Source organism: Pelodiscus sinensis, chromosome 23 (genome assembly GCF_052426305.1).
Source record: "Pelodiscus sinensis isolate ZL-2025 chromosome 23, ASM5242630v1, whole genome shotgun sequence".
NCBI classification, from domain to species: domain Eukaryota; kingdom Metazoa; phylum Chordata; order Testudines; family Trionychidae; genus Pelodiscus; species Pelodiscus sinensis.
This window is the reverse complement of record NC_143074.1, coordinates 5,304,580-5,321,196: the sequence shown is the minus strand read 5'-3', so window position 1 is coordinate 5,321,196 and position 16,617 is coordinate 5,304,580. Positions and strand designations below refer to the sequence as shown.

General features: G+C 48.1%; 1 long non-coding RNA gene across 1 annotated transcript; it reads left to right on the top strand.

Annotated features, from left to right (window-relative positions):
* The first annotated feature begins 8,146 nt into the window (after window positions 1–8,146).
* On the top strand, window positions 8,147–12,836 carry LOC102455202 (uncharacterized). The gene is made up of 3 exons (XR_332975.5): window positions 8,147–8,305; window positions 9,265–9,360; window positions 11,866–12,836. It is a non-coding gene; the product is annotated as an uncharacterized LOC102455202 (long non-coding RNA).
* Window positions 12,837–16,617: the final 3,781 nt, after the last annotated feature.

The following is a 16,617-nucleotide window of genomic DNA, read 5'->3' as shown; positions in this document are numbered from 1 at the left end:
GACTATGTCAGGTAGCCTATTTTACATGCCTCTGTCAGCAGAGGCATGTAGTCTAGACATACCCTCAGGCTGTGTCCAGACTCAGGGGTTTTTTCGGGAAAAGTAGCCTTTTTCCGAAAAAACTTCACCTGCGTCTAGACTGCAGCCGCGTTCTTTCGAAATTAAATCGAAAGAACACGGCTTTTCTTTCGACGGCGGTAAACCTCATTTCACGAGCAAGAACGCCTTCTTTCGAAAGTGCTTCTTTCGAAAGAAGGCGTTCTTGAATGTAAATAGGGCTTCTTCGAAAGAGAGCATCCAGACTCACTGGGTGCTTTCTTTCGAAAAAGCGGCTTGTTCTTTCGAAAGTTCCGCGTGCAGTCTAGACGCTCTCTTTCGAAAGAGGTCTTTCGAAAGTATCTTTCGAAAGAGCCTCTTTCAAAAGAGGCTTGCAGTCTAGACATAGCCTCAGTGCCCAGCTCCTGGAATTAGCCCAGCCAAGCTATTCATGGGATGACATCCGAACTCTGAGCTATTTGAGGAATTGTGGTTTATGCAGAATCAGGCTCTGGATTCCTCCATGTCCTCCTTTACCCTGCTTTCCTTCACACTACAAAAAAAGTCTATTTGCTAGAAGTTATGGAACTGGACCAAGGTTGGTGACTTTGACAATCATTGCGATCACCTATTCCATCTCATATAAGGTCTGAATGGCCAACAAACAAGTTTGGCTTTGCCAAGTGGACTGGCTGAGAAGATGCTCTTCTCCAAATAATATTACTCTGGACAGGCCTTCAGACGGGCTTCCTCCAGGGCCAACCATTGATTCCTCGTGATCAGTACTTCCTCCTATTTCCTTGATATTGCTAATCAAAGGGGACAATGCTTCTGAATCCCTGGGGGTTCACACTGACTCACAGTCACCAAAGATACCTGCCCTGCCGAGCATCACACAGAGACCGCAATGCAGGCGATTGTACCCACAATGGTTAGGTGGTGATGCGGCCCAAGTGGGTAGGGGTGTTGTGCATGTATGGGGGGGGCTGTAATTTTGTAAAGGGGAATGTGCTCACCAGAGGCACTGATGTTAGAACCAATGAGTAAACCTCTTCCCACAAGGCATAACAGGGCGGTCAACAAATGCCTTTGATGTTGACCGCGGAGCGTCCAGACTAGCGTGCTGAGCCGACAAACAGCTGATCGGCTCAGTGCGGCAGCCATTTTAATTTAAATGAAGCGGCGATTATATAAATTGCCGCTTCATTTGGGTATGTCTAGTAAACTAATCTACATGGCTCTGGCGACAGAGCCATGTAGTCTAGACATACCCTGAGTGATTATATGAATTCCTCCTTACCACCTAAATACAATACATGGAATCTGTCCCCATGGGATTTGGGCACCTCCTATAATATAGTGTGTAAATACAGAGAGATTTTTATCTCTGTCTTTCTCATTCCTCCCAAGAGAGACTGGGCCTTTTTTTTAATGACTGGGGAAAGGCTCGGCTGAAGAAGTGCGCTGTGCAATTTGCTTCAGGGTTCATGGTCATTTGACCCCATCTAGGAGTTTCAGATTCAAGGGCCGGTTATCAAGAAAACTCAGTTTCCTGCACTTGCTAGGCTCAGCCATGAGTCTAATGATCCCATTGTTCTAGAGGAATGTGTGGTGGGAGACTATAATCATGCAGAGCTAGCGGGTCCCTCAGGTAGCAAGAGCCAGTCCCATACAAAGATGAAACCTCTGACTGGATCTGGGATTCTGCAGTGAGACTGTGAGGAGAATGGAACGATAGGGCAAAGTGCTTTTCCGGCCCTGTATTGCTGACCAGATAACTTGCTCTGATCTGAAAAAAGCTTTGCCTCCTTCTTAGCATACGCACAATGTACCTCGAGTGACCAGGATTCAATGTCAAAGGTGTGTCCAGACTACATCCCTCTTTCGACAGAGGGATGTAAATTAGATGCTTTGAAATTGCAAATGAAGCCAGGATTTGAATTTCCCATGCTTCATTTGCATAATTGCGTCATGGCGCTCTTTTGAAAAAGCGCTATTTTGAAATTGAAACCGCAGTCTAGACACGGTTCTTTTGAAAATAGAAGCCTTTTTCGAAAGATCCTGTAAACCTCAAAAGATGATGTTTACAGGATCTTTCGAAAAAGGGTTTTATTTTCGAACAATCCCTGACTAATCTGCTGGGTTTTTTTTCGAAAAAGCCCTGTTTCGAAAAAAGTGGCAGCCACCATTATGCAAATGAAGCGTGGGAACTTCAAATCACAACTTCATTTGCAATATCGACATGCCTAATTTACATCCCTTTACTGAAAAAGGGATGTAGTCTAGATACACCCTACATGTGGTCTGCTGATGGGGAATATAAATAAGGAGCCCAGTAAAATGTCATGTACGGCAAATCAGGAGCCCAGTAAAATGTCATGTACTCCAAACAAAGATTTCCTTTCTTTTTCAGAGTGTCCAGTATTGGAGCGACCCGGTGGCCTGGGAAATGGCAAGATATTTGTGATAGATCTTCTGTTCCTCAGAATATGTTCCACAGAAGATCAACTGTAAATGTCTTGCCATTTCCCAGGCTTCTAGGTCACTCCAATATTGGACACTCTGAACCAGAAAGAACATCTTTTGTTTGGAGTACATGACATTTTACTAGGCTCCGATATACACTGACGACAATGAGCTTTACAGACACAGCCTGTGTGTCTGAAAAGTGCGTTCTTCGGAAACTGGAGTAAACACCCTTTGCATGTTTACAAAAGCACATCTTGCCTTGTGTTTCCTTACTATGAACTCCACTCAGTGCTATAAAGCAGCAGCTGCATTTTCCAAGGGCCAGCATCACTTTGACCCGGAGCTTTGGTTTTGCTCCATTCTTCTGTTTCCCATTAGCAAGTAACTGCCGCTGAATATACTTGTACACCATGTCTATTCAGCCAGAATTTTGAATGAATTATAAGATTGTAATGCCGGGTCAGACCCCTGGTCCATCTACTCCTGTATTGTCTGCAAAACAGCTTCTACCAGATACTTAAGAGGAAGGTGTAAGGAACTCTATACCATTAACAGGTCTGATGTACTTGCATTGAACACACTGCTAAAAGGCACTTGCATTCAGATGCTATGGTAATGAATGGTATCAGAACCTAAGCATAGAGTAGCGTACAGCACCATGCTCTGTAGTGTCCCTAGCCTACATTTGCCAGAAGCTGGGGAAAGCAACAGGGGAGGGATCACTTGATGATTCCCTGTTCTGTTCATTCCCTCTGGGGTACCTGGCATTGGCCACTATCAGAAGACAGGAAGCTGGGCCAGATGGATCACTGGTCTGACCCAGCATGATCATAGAACCAGAGCTGGAAGAGACCTCAGGAGGTCATCAAGTTCAGCCCCCTGCCCAAGGCAGGACCAATCCCAATTAAATCAACCCAGCCAAGGCTTTGTCAAGCTGAGACTTAAAAACCTCTAGGGATGGCGATTCCACCACCTCCCTAGGTAACCCATTCCAGTACTTCACCACTCTTCTAGGGAAATAGTTTTCCTAATTTCCAACCTAGGAAACATGATGGCTGTGTCTAGACTGGAAAAACTTGCCAGCTGTCTACATCGGCTGCTTGAATTTCCACAAGAACACTGACGATCTCATGTAAGAAATCAGTGCTTCTTGCGGAAATACTATGCTGCTCCCGTTCAGGCAAAAGTCCTTTTGCGCAAAAGGGCCACTGTAGACAGCTCAGATTTGATTTGCGCAAAAAAGCCCCGATCACGAAAATGGCAATCAGGGCTTTTTTGCGCAAAAGCGCGTCTAGATTGGCACGGACACTTTTCCGCAAAAAGTGCTTTTGCGGAAAAGCGTCTGTGCCAATCTAGACACTCTTTTCCGCAAATGCTTTTAACAGAAAACTTTTCCGTTAAAAGCATTTGTGGAAAATCATGCCAGTCTAGACGTAGCCGATGATTGTTCTTATGTTCTAATACAGTAGAATAACCTGCCTGCTGATATTGCATCTTCCTGCTTTCCATCAGTTATGAGATGACTTAGTACTTTTCCAGCTCTCAAAGAATTCATGGAGGATTCTCCATCTCTGCAAATACGGCCTCCTTAAACATCCGCCGGATAGCGTGGAGGAACAGTTTTCATCCTGTGCTTTGTTTGAGGGTGGCCCATTGTTTGCTAAGTCTGACTGGGTATTTAACACGGGATATTTTTCTGCACCCTGATTTGAAAACTGGAGCTTTTTCAATGGGAGAATAAGAAATAACAAAGGATGTTAAGTGGCACGTGGTGACCAGCACTTATCCTGGATCACACATGAATCCTTTTTCCCGCATGTGTACACAGGCATATGGCCCAAGTACAGCTGGTCCCCAAACAATCCTGCAAATGGAAAACTATTCACACGGGTGATCACGAACAGCAAGTAACAGCTCCAGCAGAGCATGTACTGACTCAACAGCTCGGTACCTGCTCCTTGACTCCCTAGTCCTTGGGCTGCCTCCAGCCACTTTGACTGGCATCCAGACTTCAATTACGGTCATGATCTGGCTTATCTATGGATTGTGACCCACGGCCTGTCCCTGGATTCCTGTTTCAGTGCTGCCCTCGGCTCACTCCCTACTCTTTGCCTGCTTTGACCAGCACTCCACTCACCAGGCCTGACTGCCTAGAACCCAGAGCCTGACAACTGGGCTGGAAAACTCAGGAGAAAAAGGTTTTTTCATGTGATTTCTGAAATTTGCTGCTTCCGGTTAGACTGAAAAGCCCTTCTTGCAGTACAGGGCCAGCCGGAGAGGAGGGAGCTAAGCTCAGGGGGTGCGGGGGGTGGGGAGGGGGCCCAGGCAGGGACTTCAAGGAACAGAGAGGGCAGGAGAGGTAACAGAGAAGGAACTGGGCTAGGGAAAGCCGGACTGGGCACTGAAGTCTGAATAGAAGGGGGAATAGGTACGGAAGAGAATATGGTTGCCAACTCTCCTGCTTTCGCTGGGAATGTCCCAGAACCACGCCCTATCTCCCACAGGTTACCTCAGCCAAACTGGGACGTTTTGGCCACTAGCACTGGTGAATTGGCTCCAAATACCTTTTACTTCTCAGGCTTAGAGGGAAATGCTCTATTTGAGGGAGGCCATTTGGGAAGCGATGGCCCACAGCAGCTGCAAGCAAGGGCCTGGATGAGGGCTAGACTCAGCCATTTTTCTTTGTTATCATTCAAATGGATTTGGGGTCATGGCTGACCTCCCTGCCATCCTATGGCCTTTGCCATGCACAGAGTGGTATCTCCCTACCAAGTCCCATTCCTAGGAAGGCTAGGGAAGGTAGAAGAGGGGGAAGGCTGCAGTGTGATCTCCCACCACCAGGCAGCCAGTGGCCTATGCTTGCCGCTGCCAGGCCGGAGCCTCCACATTTATTTATTGGCAAATAATTTGTAAATTGGGCAGAGTTTTAAAATATTGTGCTCAGAGTTTTTAATGTTGTTGGTGCTGAACTCCCTCGGGAACGTGGGGTGCTGGGCAGCTGTGGGGGGGGGGCTGTGAAAGGTGCATAGGGATCTGTGGTGGAGATCTCTGGGTGAGGGGCCACTGGGCATGGGGAGTTGCTAGGCATACGGGGGTGGCAGTACTGGGTGAGGCAAGGCATGCTGTTAGTGCATGGCTGGGGTCAGGGACACAGGCAGGAGGGAAGTGCAGGCGTTAGGAGTAAAGGCAGCACTGTGCAGCGGTTAGAGGCAAAAGCGGGCACAATGCAGGGGTTAGTGACAAAGGGGGTGCTGGGGCTGCGGAGCCCATCGGTGTCAGGGGAAATAGGAGGGTGCTGTGCCCATAGAGCCCAGGGCTGCCAAAACACAGGTTCACCCTGGGCGCCATTTTCCCTAAGGCCGTCCTGGTTGTCATCCTGGGAGTCCTCAGTGAGTGGCAGGCAGTGTCTGTGGTATTTCACTACGGGCTCCTCTCTAGCACATGGACTTGCTCAAGTCATGCACTGGGCTTGGTGAATTTCTCTGCCATAACTCATGAGAGCAGCTCCTACCTCAGGCCTTTTCTCTTTAATCTATCGCCATCTAGTGTGCCGAATCAGTAATGCAAAAAGCCGAGACTACCCTGCCTCATATAGTCTCCAAGGGCACGTCAACTGCGTAGCTGAAGACGAAATAGCTTAATTCAGCTTTTGGCGCTGTCTTCACAGCAGGAAGTCCAAGGAAGAGCACTCTTCCTTCGACGTCCCTTACACCTCGGGCAATGAGGGTTACCATGAGGCAGCGTAAGAAGTCCTGCAGCTCGACGTTATTTCGAAATAAAGGCTTGTAGTGTAGACGTGCACTATGTTATTTGGAATAACATCAGTTATTCTGAAATGATGCTGCTGTATAGACATACCCCAAACGAAAAACTCCTCAGAAACACATTCAATTCCGAAGGCAAATCAGACTCCGCACAGATGGATTCAGTCCTACACCCTGCTATCTGCACTGCCACAAGATGAGGGCTGCAATTATCCTTGTTCATCTTTACCGTTCTTTAGCCAAGGGGAAAGTTTGTCCATTGTGAAGGCTGCTGTCCTCTCTGCATCTGCAAAGCAGGCGTAACATAGGCAGCAGCAGAGGAAGCTGCCCCAGTGCTCATGTAATGCACACACCTACTGGGTATGATTAACTGTCCCATGCAGTGGCACTGAGACCACCTACAGAGAAAGAAAGAATGAGTTTGTTCTACAGCCTGAGCTGAGAGCCGGGGAACTTTATATCCCTAACTGTAGAGGCTCATGCACAAAGCTCCAGAGATCCCAGATTTGTTTCTGTCTGTCTAGACGCTCTTTGTCGACAGAAGCTTTGTCGACAGTATCTGTCGACAAAGCTTCTGTCGACAAAAGCCTGTAGTCTAGACGTACCCTAAAAGACCTAAATGGGGGGAGAGGGAGCAAGATATCCCATATGGGCCTTCTGGAAGGTTCTTACCCCTGCCTACGAAGAAAACAGGATGCTGGAGTAGATGGAGCTTGGGTCTGATCCTGCCTGGTGAATCCTCTGCAACCTCACACCCAATGCAGTGTGTGTTGGCAGAACAGTTGCTTTTCCACACTCAAGAGCAAAGCCCAGGCTTTCAGACTACACTAAGGAAAGAAATGTGACAAAAAAGAGTGCAGCTTGTGTATCTCTTTAGCAGCAGTCAGAAGCAACTCCTGGCTGCAGAGAGTCCGTCAATGGAGACACTGCCCTGCTGCTAAGAGATGCTGAGGGAACGGCTGCTCCTTAGAGCAACAGAACTGCCGTAGGGAAGCCAAGCAGCAGGACTCTGAACCCCATTAAGATTGCATTGGGCTGAGGTGCGGTGAGACCTCCTGCTGCAGGGAGATGAGACAAGGATGTAGCCGCTTCACCGCCATGGCAGATGTTTCAAGAGGAAAAGCTGTCTTTGAAAAGCAGCAACCTGCTGAGTCAGCTGTGCAGGCACAGTCCTTCCCTGTGGAGGTCTACCACAAACACTGTGTGGGGGGGATGGTTGGAGCTGGAAGGAAACCTCAGCCAGATTGGTGCCTTGCCATGTCTGTGGTTGCAGCTCAAAGCTGGAAGCACAAAACTTCTTTAATAAAGTGGGGGAGGAAGGAGTTATTCAAAAGAAGCCAGAGAACGCTTGAGGACAAAATGGCTGCCGACTCAGCTCACAGGCAGAATTCTGGGATGTTGCATTAGAGAAATCGGAGCCCCTTGCTGCATTTAGTCTCTCCGCTCTCGTGGGAGCAAATCTCAATTCCCTCATTGCCTCAGATATAGAGGGGCCTGGTGTTTGTGGAAATGGCATAGGGAGGAGATAGGATTGCGTGGGTGTGGGGGAGGAAGATGTGTGCATGGTCTGTGTGCACCACAGAGATCTTTACTCTAGAAGGGAGATGTGGGCAACTGGATGGATCAATACAGAGAGAGGATCTGGCTTGTTCTCCCTCCACTCCTGGTTTGTTCCACCTCCCCTCAGGTATTGAGGCAGATGGAGCAAATCCCACAGCTTGGGCATGCGTGCCTAACAATCACTGTATAACCCAGGCACCGTACCCAGGTAGGCCAGGGGTGGATCTGAACTCCGCCCCTCAGAGCCCTACCTGGAAGGCAGGACAGCACAGATTCACACAACACCCTCTGGCCTTTGAGCTACATGAGTCACGTTACTGGGGCAACAGTGGCAGAGGGAAGGAAATAGAATTGTAAAACATAAACCACAGCCCAGCTGACAGGGAGAGGAGAGGAGAGCGGAGCGTGGAGCCAAAGCAGCAGGGAAGCACAGCCCGGCTGGAGCCCCGCCAAGATGGTCTGAGTAATTATCAACGGTAAGGAAACCTCTTTGGTTCAGGCAAAATAGAGCAGAGGGGGGTGGTTGGTTTGTAAGTACAGGTGTGCCCCTTTCTCGAATTGGTGCCCCCGTTTGCAGGGCGAAGCACGATGGACGAATTCTTTGTAATGCAGTTGGAAGTGCTAGGCCTTTGCTAGCAGTCTGTCCTTGCATGGGTGTTGTCTTCATTACTGCAGGGGAGGCTGTTCCCCACTGCGTATCCCAGCCCTGGATACAGAAGGGTCTAGACCTCTGTGGTATCTGCTGTGTCACACAGCAAGGGGAGGTGAAGTTCTATCCGATAGGACTCCACAACTTTCCTTTCCCACAATAGGCTTTGTCGGGCTGGGGCGTGGGGGGTGTGTGTTAGGTCTGACCTCATCCACATGGGTGCAAAACAAGCATAGCTCCACTGAGTGTCTTTAGGGCCGATTGTGGACTCACACCACTGTGAATCGGGGTAATTCTGCTAGAATGACACAGGAAAAACCTGGAGCTTGTAAGCAAGCAGCCAGGCACATTTCATTCTGTTGTTACTTTACTTCTGTGTGATTTGGCCAAGCTCTTGCTCTGTTCAGGCTTTTTATCCAACTCCGACAGGAGCTGGACTTGTATTAGCAGAGCACGCATGGTGGCAGGTGCTGTAACACAGAGAGCAAAAGGAAAGTCCTTGCTCCAAACTTTCACCCTGGAGCTATCTTCTTATTGCAGTCTGGACATTTTGCTGACCGCTTGTTCTAGCTCCCCTAACTCTCCCTATGCCCGCTGGTCAGGACTGGGCTGAGACCGACTAACGGTGACTCGCTGGGTCACTAGCTCAGGTAGGATCAGAGGGAGGTGATTTGTTCCTGTGAATGCCACTTCCCTCTTGGTGCCTTGTGCAGCTTCTTTGCCCTCCCCCAATATTTGCCCCTTAGTTTGAGGAATACAAGCCCATGATCTCCTTTCTCTCTGCAGCCTGCAGGTATGTGGCAGCGAAGATTAGAAGCCTGTGTGGCCAGAGAAATGAGGAGCCCCTTGAGACCCACCCCGCTGACCACAGCCAGAACCAAAGTACGTAACAGTCTTGCTGGTGTGGAGCCGGGGAGAAGAGAAGGGCAGCAAACATATCGGCTTAGAAAGGTGGCGTAGTGCAGTGGTCTCTGCTCTGCTACTAACTCACTGCATGGCCAGGGGCAAGTTACTGCACCTCTGCTGATGTCTGTAACATGCAGAGTCCACTGGGGACTACTGTAAAATAACCCCCCCAATCTGACTCAAGGCTGGGTGTACCTTCACATTTGGGACTTCCAGGTGCTTCCATTCACTGTAGTGGAGACACAGTACATGTTGCATTTTTTTGTCATTCCCCCCTCCTTCCCACACAAACACACACACACACACACACACACACACACACACACACACACCAATCAAAGTAGCTTTGCCAGCTCTTAAAGTGGCCTATTAGCCTTCTGGAGAGCTAGAAGCTTTACAAGTAAGAGCTGTAGAATTGGGTCCTATTCAGAGTGCAGGTGTGGCTTAGCCCCTTACAGAGGAGACAAGCAAGTGGCAGGGGGTATGGAGGCCCAGAACTGGAACAGTAGGGCTACGTCTAGACTGGCATGATTTTCCACAAATGCTTTTAACGGAAAAGTTTTTCCATTAAAAGCATTTGCGGAAAAGAGCATCTAGATTGGCACGGACGCTTTTCCGCAATTTAAGCACTTATCACCCTCCAGTTCCCAGCTCTAGGACTCCTTAGGGGATTCCCTGTTAGATGCCAAGATGCTTCATCACACACCAGTGTCAGGCACATACGGATCCCTTCTTTTCTTACCAAATCACTCCCATCCACTGCATCAGTTAGAAGACGCTATTTAAATACACACAAGTCAGCATGACTTAGCAAATAGTTTACGTGTTACCCAAGAGGGCTGTGGTTCTCCCAGCTGCCTGAAATTCAGTACCTTGATACTAGCCGCTGAATCACCTGGGACACGCACTCCCCTTTATGATAAGCTCTTGGGGACACTACATATGACTATCACTTGACAGACTTGCACTTTTATTCCTGTTAAACTGCAGTAGAATACACCCAGCCTGCCCCACTTCCTGCTACAATGAGGATAACTGAATTGCTGTCCTAACTCTGACTAAAAGGGGTTTAGCTTGAATTTGAAAATGTGCTGGCAATTGGATAGTAGAGTGAGGAGACTGAAGTTCCAAAGAAGGCTCCAGATCATTTGCTCGAGCTCTAAAAGAAGCAGTGAGGGGAGGGTTTATATGGTCAAAGGTAAGAGCCTGAGTCTCCTCTAGCTGACACTAGTGTGACTCCATCAGTCTCAGTGGAGTTTAACCCCGATTTGCTGTACTGTAAGTGAGCTCAGAACTGGGTCCAATGGCAAAAAGATCGTGTCAATATCAACCTGTATTGCTGTATGCAGCAGCAGGAGATATGGCTAGGGCTATTGATATCGGTAATGAGGTATGACTAAAAACCAAACCACTTAAAACAGGCTGACTACAAATGGGGAGGAGGGGGGAGGAATGCTGAGCTTATGGAGGCCGAGAATTGGAGTAGCAAGCATTTAACAGAATCAGAGAAGTTGCCTTGGCAGTCAAGTATTTAAACTTCCCCTTTAAGATATCAGACTCCTCTTCAGCTGGCGTAAACCATCATAGCTCTATTGGAATCAATGGAGCTCCATTAATTTACACCAATGCTTTATGACAGAGCAAGCTAGCTCCTTAGCAAGTACACATCAATAAAGCTGTCGTGACTTCAGGGGAGCTATGATGATTTACGCCAGCTAAGGATCTGGCCCAGAATATCAAAGGCTAGGTCAATACTAGACATTTTTGCTAGTGTGGCAACATTAGTTGGGAAGGAGTGACTCTTTTGTGGCTTTTCTATCTCAGCAAGAGTGTGTCTACACTGTACCCATAGCTCAAAATAAGCTACCCAATCTGAGCTATGCAAATAGCGAAGCTTATTTTGAGTCAGTTTCAAAATAGCTTATTTCTAAATTTGGTGCTGTCTCCACAACACTTATTTTGAAATAAACCGCTATTCCAAAATGTCCCTGGCTCCCTGCGGAATGAGGTTTACAGGGACGTCGGAATAGCAAGCCCATTGGATTTCGAAATAACGGGTGTGCTCAAACGATGCAGAATATCTATTCTGGGATACTCCCGGTATCCCAAAATAACGCTGCGTTGTAGATGTAGTCCAAATGAGACTCAGACAACCTAAGTCCCCATGTCAACAGAGATAGTTCCATGGAATAATTCTTTGGTGGATCTAGCTACCCCCTCTCAGGGAGGTAGGTTAACTAGAGTAATGAGAGAACACTTCCCATCACTGTACTAAGTGGCTACAGCAGCAATGCCTTGAAAGCTGCCGATGTGCCACTGTAGAATTTTAAGCGTAGACATAGCCTCAGATTTACCTGCTCTGTGCAGTTTTGAATGCAGCCCTTTTGTAAGCTGATCTTGAAGCTTTGTCCAGACAACTAAAAGCCTTTTAATGCCCTTAGCTGATTCCTCATTTTTTCTCTCTTACACTTGCATTTTCAGATGTAAGTTCAGTGATATCAGAAGGCCCCCAAGTGACGGACCCTGTCAATAAGAACAAGATGCTTGGCTCTGAACGACCCTGCGGTCCCGAGGGTAGCTGATCTCTGCGCCCTTCCTAACTCTTCAAGGGCCTTGGCCTGCTGGTGTTCCTGTTCCACAGGGATCAGAAATGTGTGTTCTCCCCCAAATCCATCTTGCATTTGTACTCTATTCATTTGTATAACAGTATGAATTGGGCATGTTAATCCCTTGCTAATAAGGATTTCCCAGCATGAAAGACTAATTAAAACAAAAACTCAGCACCAGCCATAATTGCTGGCTGCAAAACTCACCCAATGACACTTGGCCTGGGTTGCTTATTGTAGAATGCATTTCCCTTCTCAATCTAAAAATGAACCACAGTCTTATGCAATTCATCTATGAGGCCAAATTCTGGTGTCACATACAGTGAGTGTAAATTCAGAGGAACTTCACTGAAGTTAACAGATTCTGATCCTCAGCTGGGTTGCATTGGCTTCCCTCCATTGACTGGAGCTATGCTGATTTGCACCAGCAGAGAATCAGGACCAGAGTAGATCTGGTGTAACAGAGAATAACATCTGGCTTTGCAGGCTAAAATTGGCTCTAACACTGTTATGAAGGAAAGAAACTCCATCGATTTCAATGAAGTTACTCTGGATTGACACTGGAGTAAGAGAGAGCAGAATCTGGCCCATAGAGAGAAGACACTACCCTTACTGCCTGGTTGTCGAAGCGATGCCATGCAATGTGGTCCCAGGGCACTATATGGATGGACGGGTCTGGCCTTGGTGGTTTGATTCCCTTTCCTCTGGAAAGTTCTCCCTGTACTGTCACAGTGAGCAATGACGACAGTTTCACAAACTCCTCCATGTGGAGATGAACAAGTCTGAATCCTGCCTGTGCTACAAACACAGAATTTAACCAACAATAAAGACTAACATGAGCATGAAGGCAGGTGTGCTGCACATTTTATGGCTTTCTGGTGGTGTTCCATTTGCGAGCATGTATTCCTTTTGAGGATATAGTGAACTATTTCCTAGTTATATTACAGGGTTGGTGTAGAGGCCCCAGCCCAGATTAGGGCCCCATAGGGTCTTACTGTATGTGCAAACACATGGTAAGAAAAAGTGTCTGCTCCTGAATTGTTTACAGTGAGCCCTCGCTACTTCGCGGTTCGACCATCGCGGATTCACGACTTCGCGGACTTTTTTCATTACGTATGTATATATTATAAAAGAAATATATCGCGGATTTTCCGGAAATTTCGAAAATAGCCGCGATATATGAAGACCCCAAATATTTCGTTAATTCCATTAATAATTAGTAATATCTGCTCTTACTAATGGTTCATTGCATTACATATGACATATAATTCAGTACAGAAAGAAATAAAAGTCTGAATATACATGTTAAATAAATACGTAAATATGGTGTCCCTACTTCGCGGATTTTCAGCTATCGCGGTCGGGTTTGGAACCTATCTACCGCGATAAACGAGGGTTCACTGTACTGCCTACATGGAAAGACAGACAGAGGATGGGAAGGGATTTAGCAGAACTGTGAGTGATTTCCTCTCAGTGCCCTGTGGGTACAAAGGGGCCATAACTAGGGTTGCCAGGTGTCTGGTATTGATCCAGACAGTCCAGTATTTTTGCCACCTGTCCGGTAAAAGAATTCAGAAAATACCGGACACCTAAAATGTCTGGCATTTTCTGATTTTTTTCTCCAGCCAGGAGGTGAAAATACCGGACACCCGGCAACCCTAGCATCCAGGCCCAGCCCCGGACCTCTCTCCTCTCTCCCTCCCCCAGTCTCCCACCCCTGGACCCCATGCTTACCTGGTTCCACAGGGGAGCTAAGTTCTGGCTTGAACAAGAACACTAAATGACCACTGGCAAAAAGCCTAAAGACCAAAGGGAAGCAATGCCTTCCCTGGGTCTTAGTGCTCAACCACTTCCCTGTTCCTATCCCTATTCTAACGCTGCACTCACTCTGAAAGGGGCCATGCTGTTTTATTATTTATTTAATTAGCTTAATAAGTCTCGGAGTCCTTTTTTTTTTTTTCCCTCAACAACTTTGGTCTCCCCCCCCCCCCTTTTATTTTCCCCCTCAGCACAATTTTTTCCCCAGTGTTTTTTTGTTTTTGTTTTTGCGGGGGGAGGCGTTCGGTATTTTTGGTTCAACCGTCTGGCAACCCTAGCCATAACAGGCCCTCTTGCCTCACGGGAGAGGGGGAGTTTATTACAAAAACAGAGCACAGATAATCCTTAAGAAAAAACCCCCAGACATAGTTCTGTGATCACTCCCTATGCTCCACCCCAGGGAAATAGTCTTTAAAATCTAGCTCACCAGCATAGCACATGCCATACTCCAGTGCCATCCACCACACCTGGGCTTTTCTTCTGTCCTGTCCTCTCCTTCTACTCGGACAACTTGCCAGCTGGAGTGCAGCCCCTTTTTTCCCCACAGGAACCCCGACCCCCCCATTGGTCTCTCTCCTGGGCAATTATCCATCACTCCCCAGCTCTGTTAACCTCTCCTTCCCGACAGGCCTCTCACTCCCACTACTCCCCTGGTATCAGCCCTCCAGCTTCAATTCGCTGGCTTTGGAGTCGCAGGAAAGTCCCTGTGCTGCTCTCCTGCCTTCTCCAGCTTGGGGAGGGCAGCCATAAACCCCTCTGCAGATCTTTAGCCACCAACTGTCCCAAGCATCTCTAACACAGAGGTGGGGAACCTTTTTGGGTCAGAGGTCACTGACCCACAGAAAACCAGTCAGGGTCCACACACAATTGAGAAACCAATCCCCCCCCCCCAAAAAACCCACAATCCTCACTGACATGGCTCCTGACTGAGAAGGAGGCAGACATTCCCACATTCCCCTCACACACCAGAGCCTGGGGGAGGGAGCAGACTAGTAGATTTTGTGTGCTCCAGCCCCCTGGGGGAACAGGGAAGAGGGCTGAAGCATCAGCCTGGGGTCCCCAGTGCTGGGGGATGGAGCCCCAAGCCTCTGGGGCTAGATCCAAGCAAGCTAGGGGCCACATCTGTCCCCCAGGCCCTAGGTTCTCCACCCCTGATCTAACAGATTCCTTCGAGGACCTCCCACTGCCGTCCTGTCCCCTTAACCAGCCAAACTGGGAGCACACGTTCTGGCCCAAAGAAGCTGAAATTGCTTCCTTTAAAAGGGCCGGCCACCCCGGGATAGCTGTGCAGAAGGAAGAGGCTTGCCTGTGTCCGTTGCTGGCCCACTGTAAGCACCAAAATAACCTGACTCCCAGTCTAGTGCCCTATCCAGACAAGCAGGGGTAACACTGTCTATCTACAGAAGCTTCATGGGCTTCAAAAATTGATTGAACACATACAGTGAGATAACACAGCTACCCACACTTAACAAAAAAATTACAAGGGGGCATAAACCACACATTTCAGGGCATACACCAATGATCAGCTGAGGGAGGAAGGAATTTCTCCTGGGAGCAGGTTACTTTATTCCCTATGGGTTTTCTTGCCCCTTCATCATAAATATCTGATAGTGGCCTCTGTCGGAGACAAGATACTGAGCTGGATCACACTGGGCTGATGTGGTCTTGCAATTTCCATGTTCCTATGTAATAGGAAGAGTAGATGGAGCTGGATTTAATGATCTTTATGTGCCTCCACGGAGAGGCAAATTTAAAATGCAGGTGTTTCATCAACAGAAATAAGATATCCAGGGGATTTTACAATTAGAAATAATAGTGCAGGAGCACATCATTACAGCTAGCCCCATACACCCTGATCAGCACTAGAAGTTAGGTCCATCAATGGCTATTGGCCAGGATGGGTAGGAATGGTGACCCAAGCCTCTGTTTGTCTGGAGATGGATGACGGGAGTGGGATTACATGAGGATTCCCTGTTGTGTTCCCTCCCTCTGGGGCATCTGGCATTGGCCAATGTCGGCAGACAGGATACTGGCCTAGATGGACCATTGGTCTGACCCAGGATGACCGTTCTTATGTGCATCTGGATATCTATGGCAGCTACTACACTCTTACACATACAACTCGTCATGCTTGTGAGTTCATATAAATCCTTATGCACTGATTATATTGGCTTTAACCCCCTGTGATAGGGTGGACAAGGCCCTGAGCCCAGTAATGGCCATAGAGAGGTCGTCCAAGCAGGCAAGAGTGGCAGAGGAACTGGCCAATCAGTGACCAGGGAGGCCTAAAAAAAGGAGCTGCAAAGCTCAGCAGCAATCAGTGCAGGCCAGAGCTCAAGGAGAGCAGATCATGAGGCTGGCTGAGAGAGCCATCTCCAGGGCTATGTCTACACTGGCGGCTTCTTGCACAAGAACATCTTGTGCAAGGGTTCTTGTGCAAGACTTCTTGCACAAGAAAATGTCCCCACTGCCATGTGCGAGCTGTGCTTTTGCACAAGATCATCCATGGCATTGTGGACGCTCTCCTGTGCAAGAAAGCTCTGATTGCCATTTTAGCCATAGGGGTTTCTTGCGTAAGAAATCCCTGCTGAGTGTCCACACTGCCCTCTTGTGCAAGAGCTCCTGCAAGAGGGCTTACACCTGATAAAAAAAGAGCATCGCGCGTGCACAAGAAGCCCTCTCTTACCGCACCATACTGGAAATTTCCTTGTGCAAGAGCGGGCAGGCAGTGTGGACGCTCTGCGGATTCTTGCGCAAGAGCGGCTGTACTTGCACAAGAAGCCACGAGTGTAGACATAGCCCAGGAGTA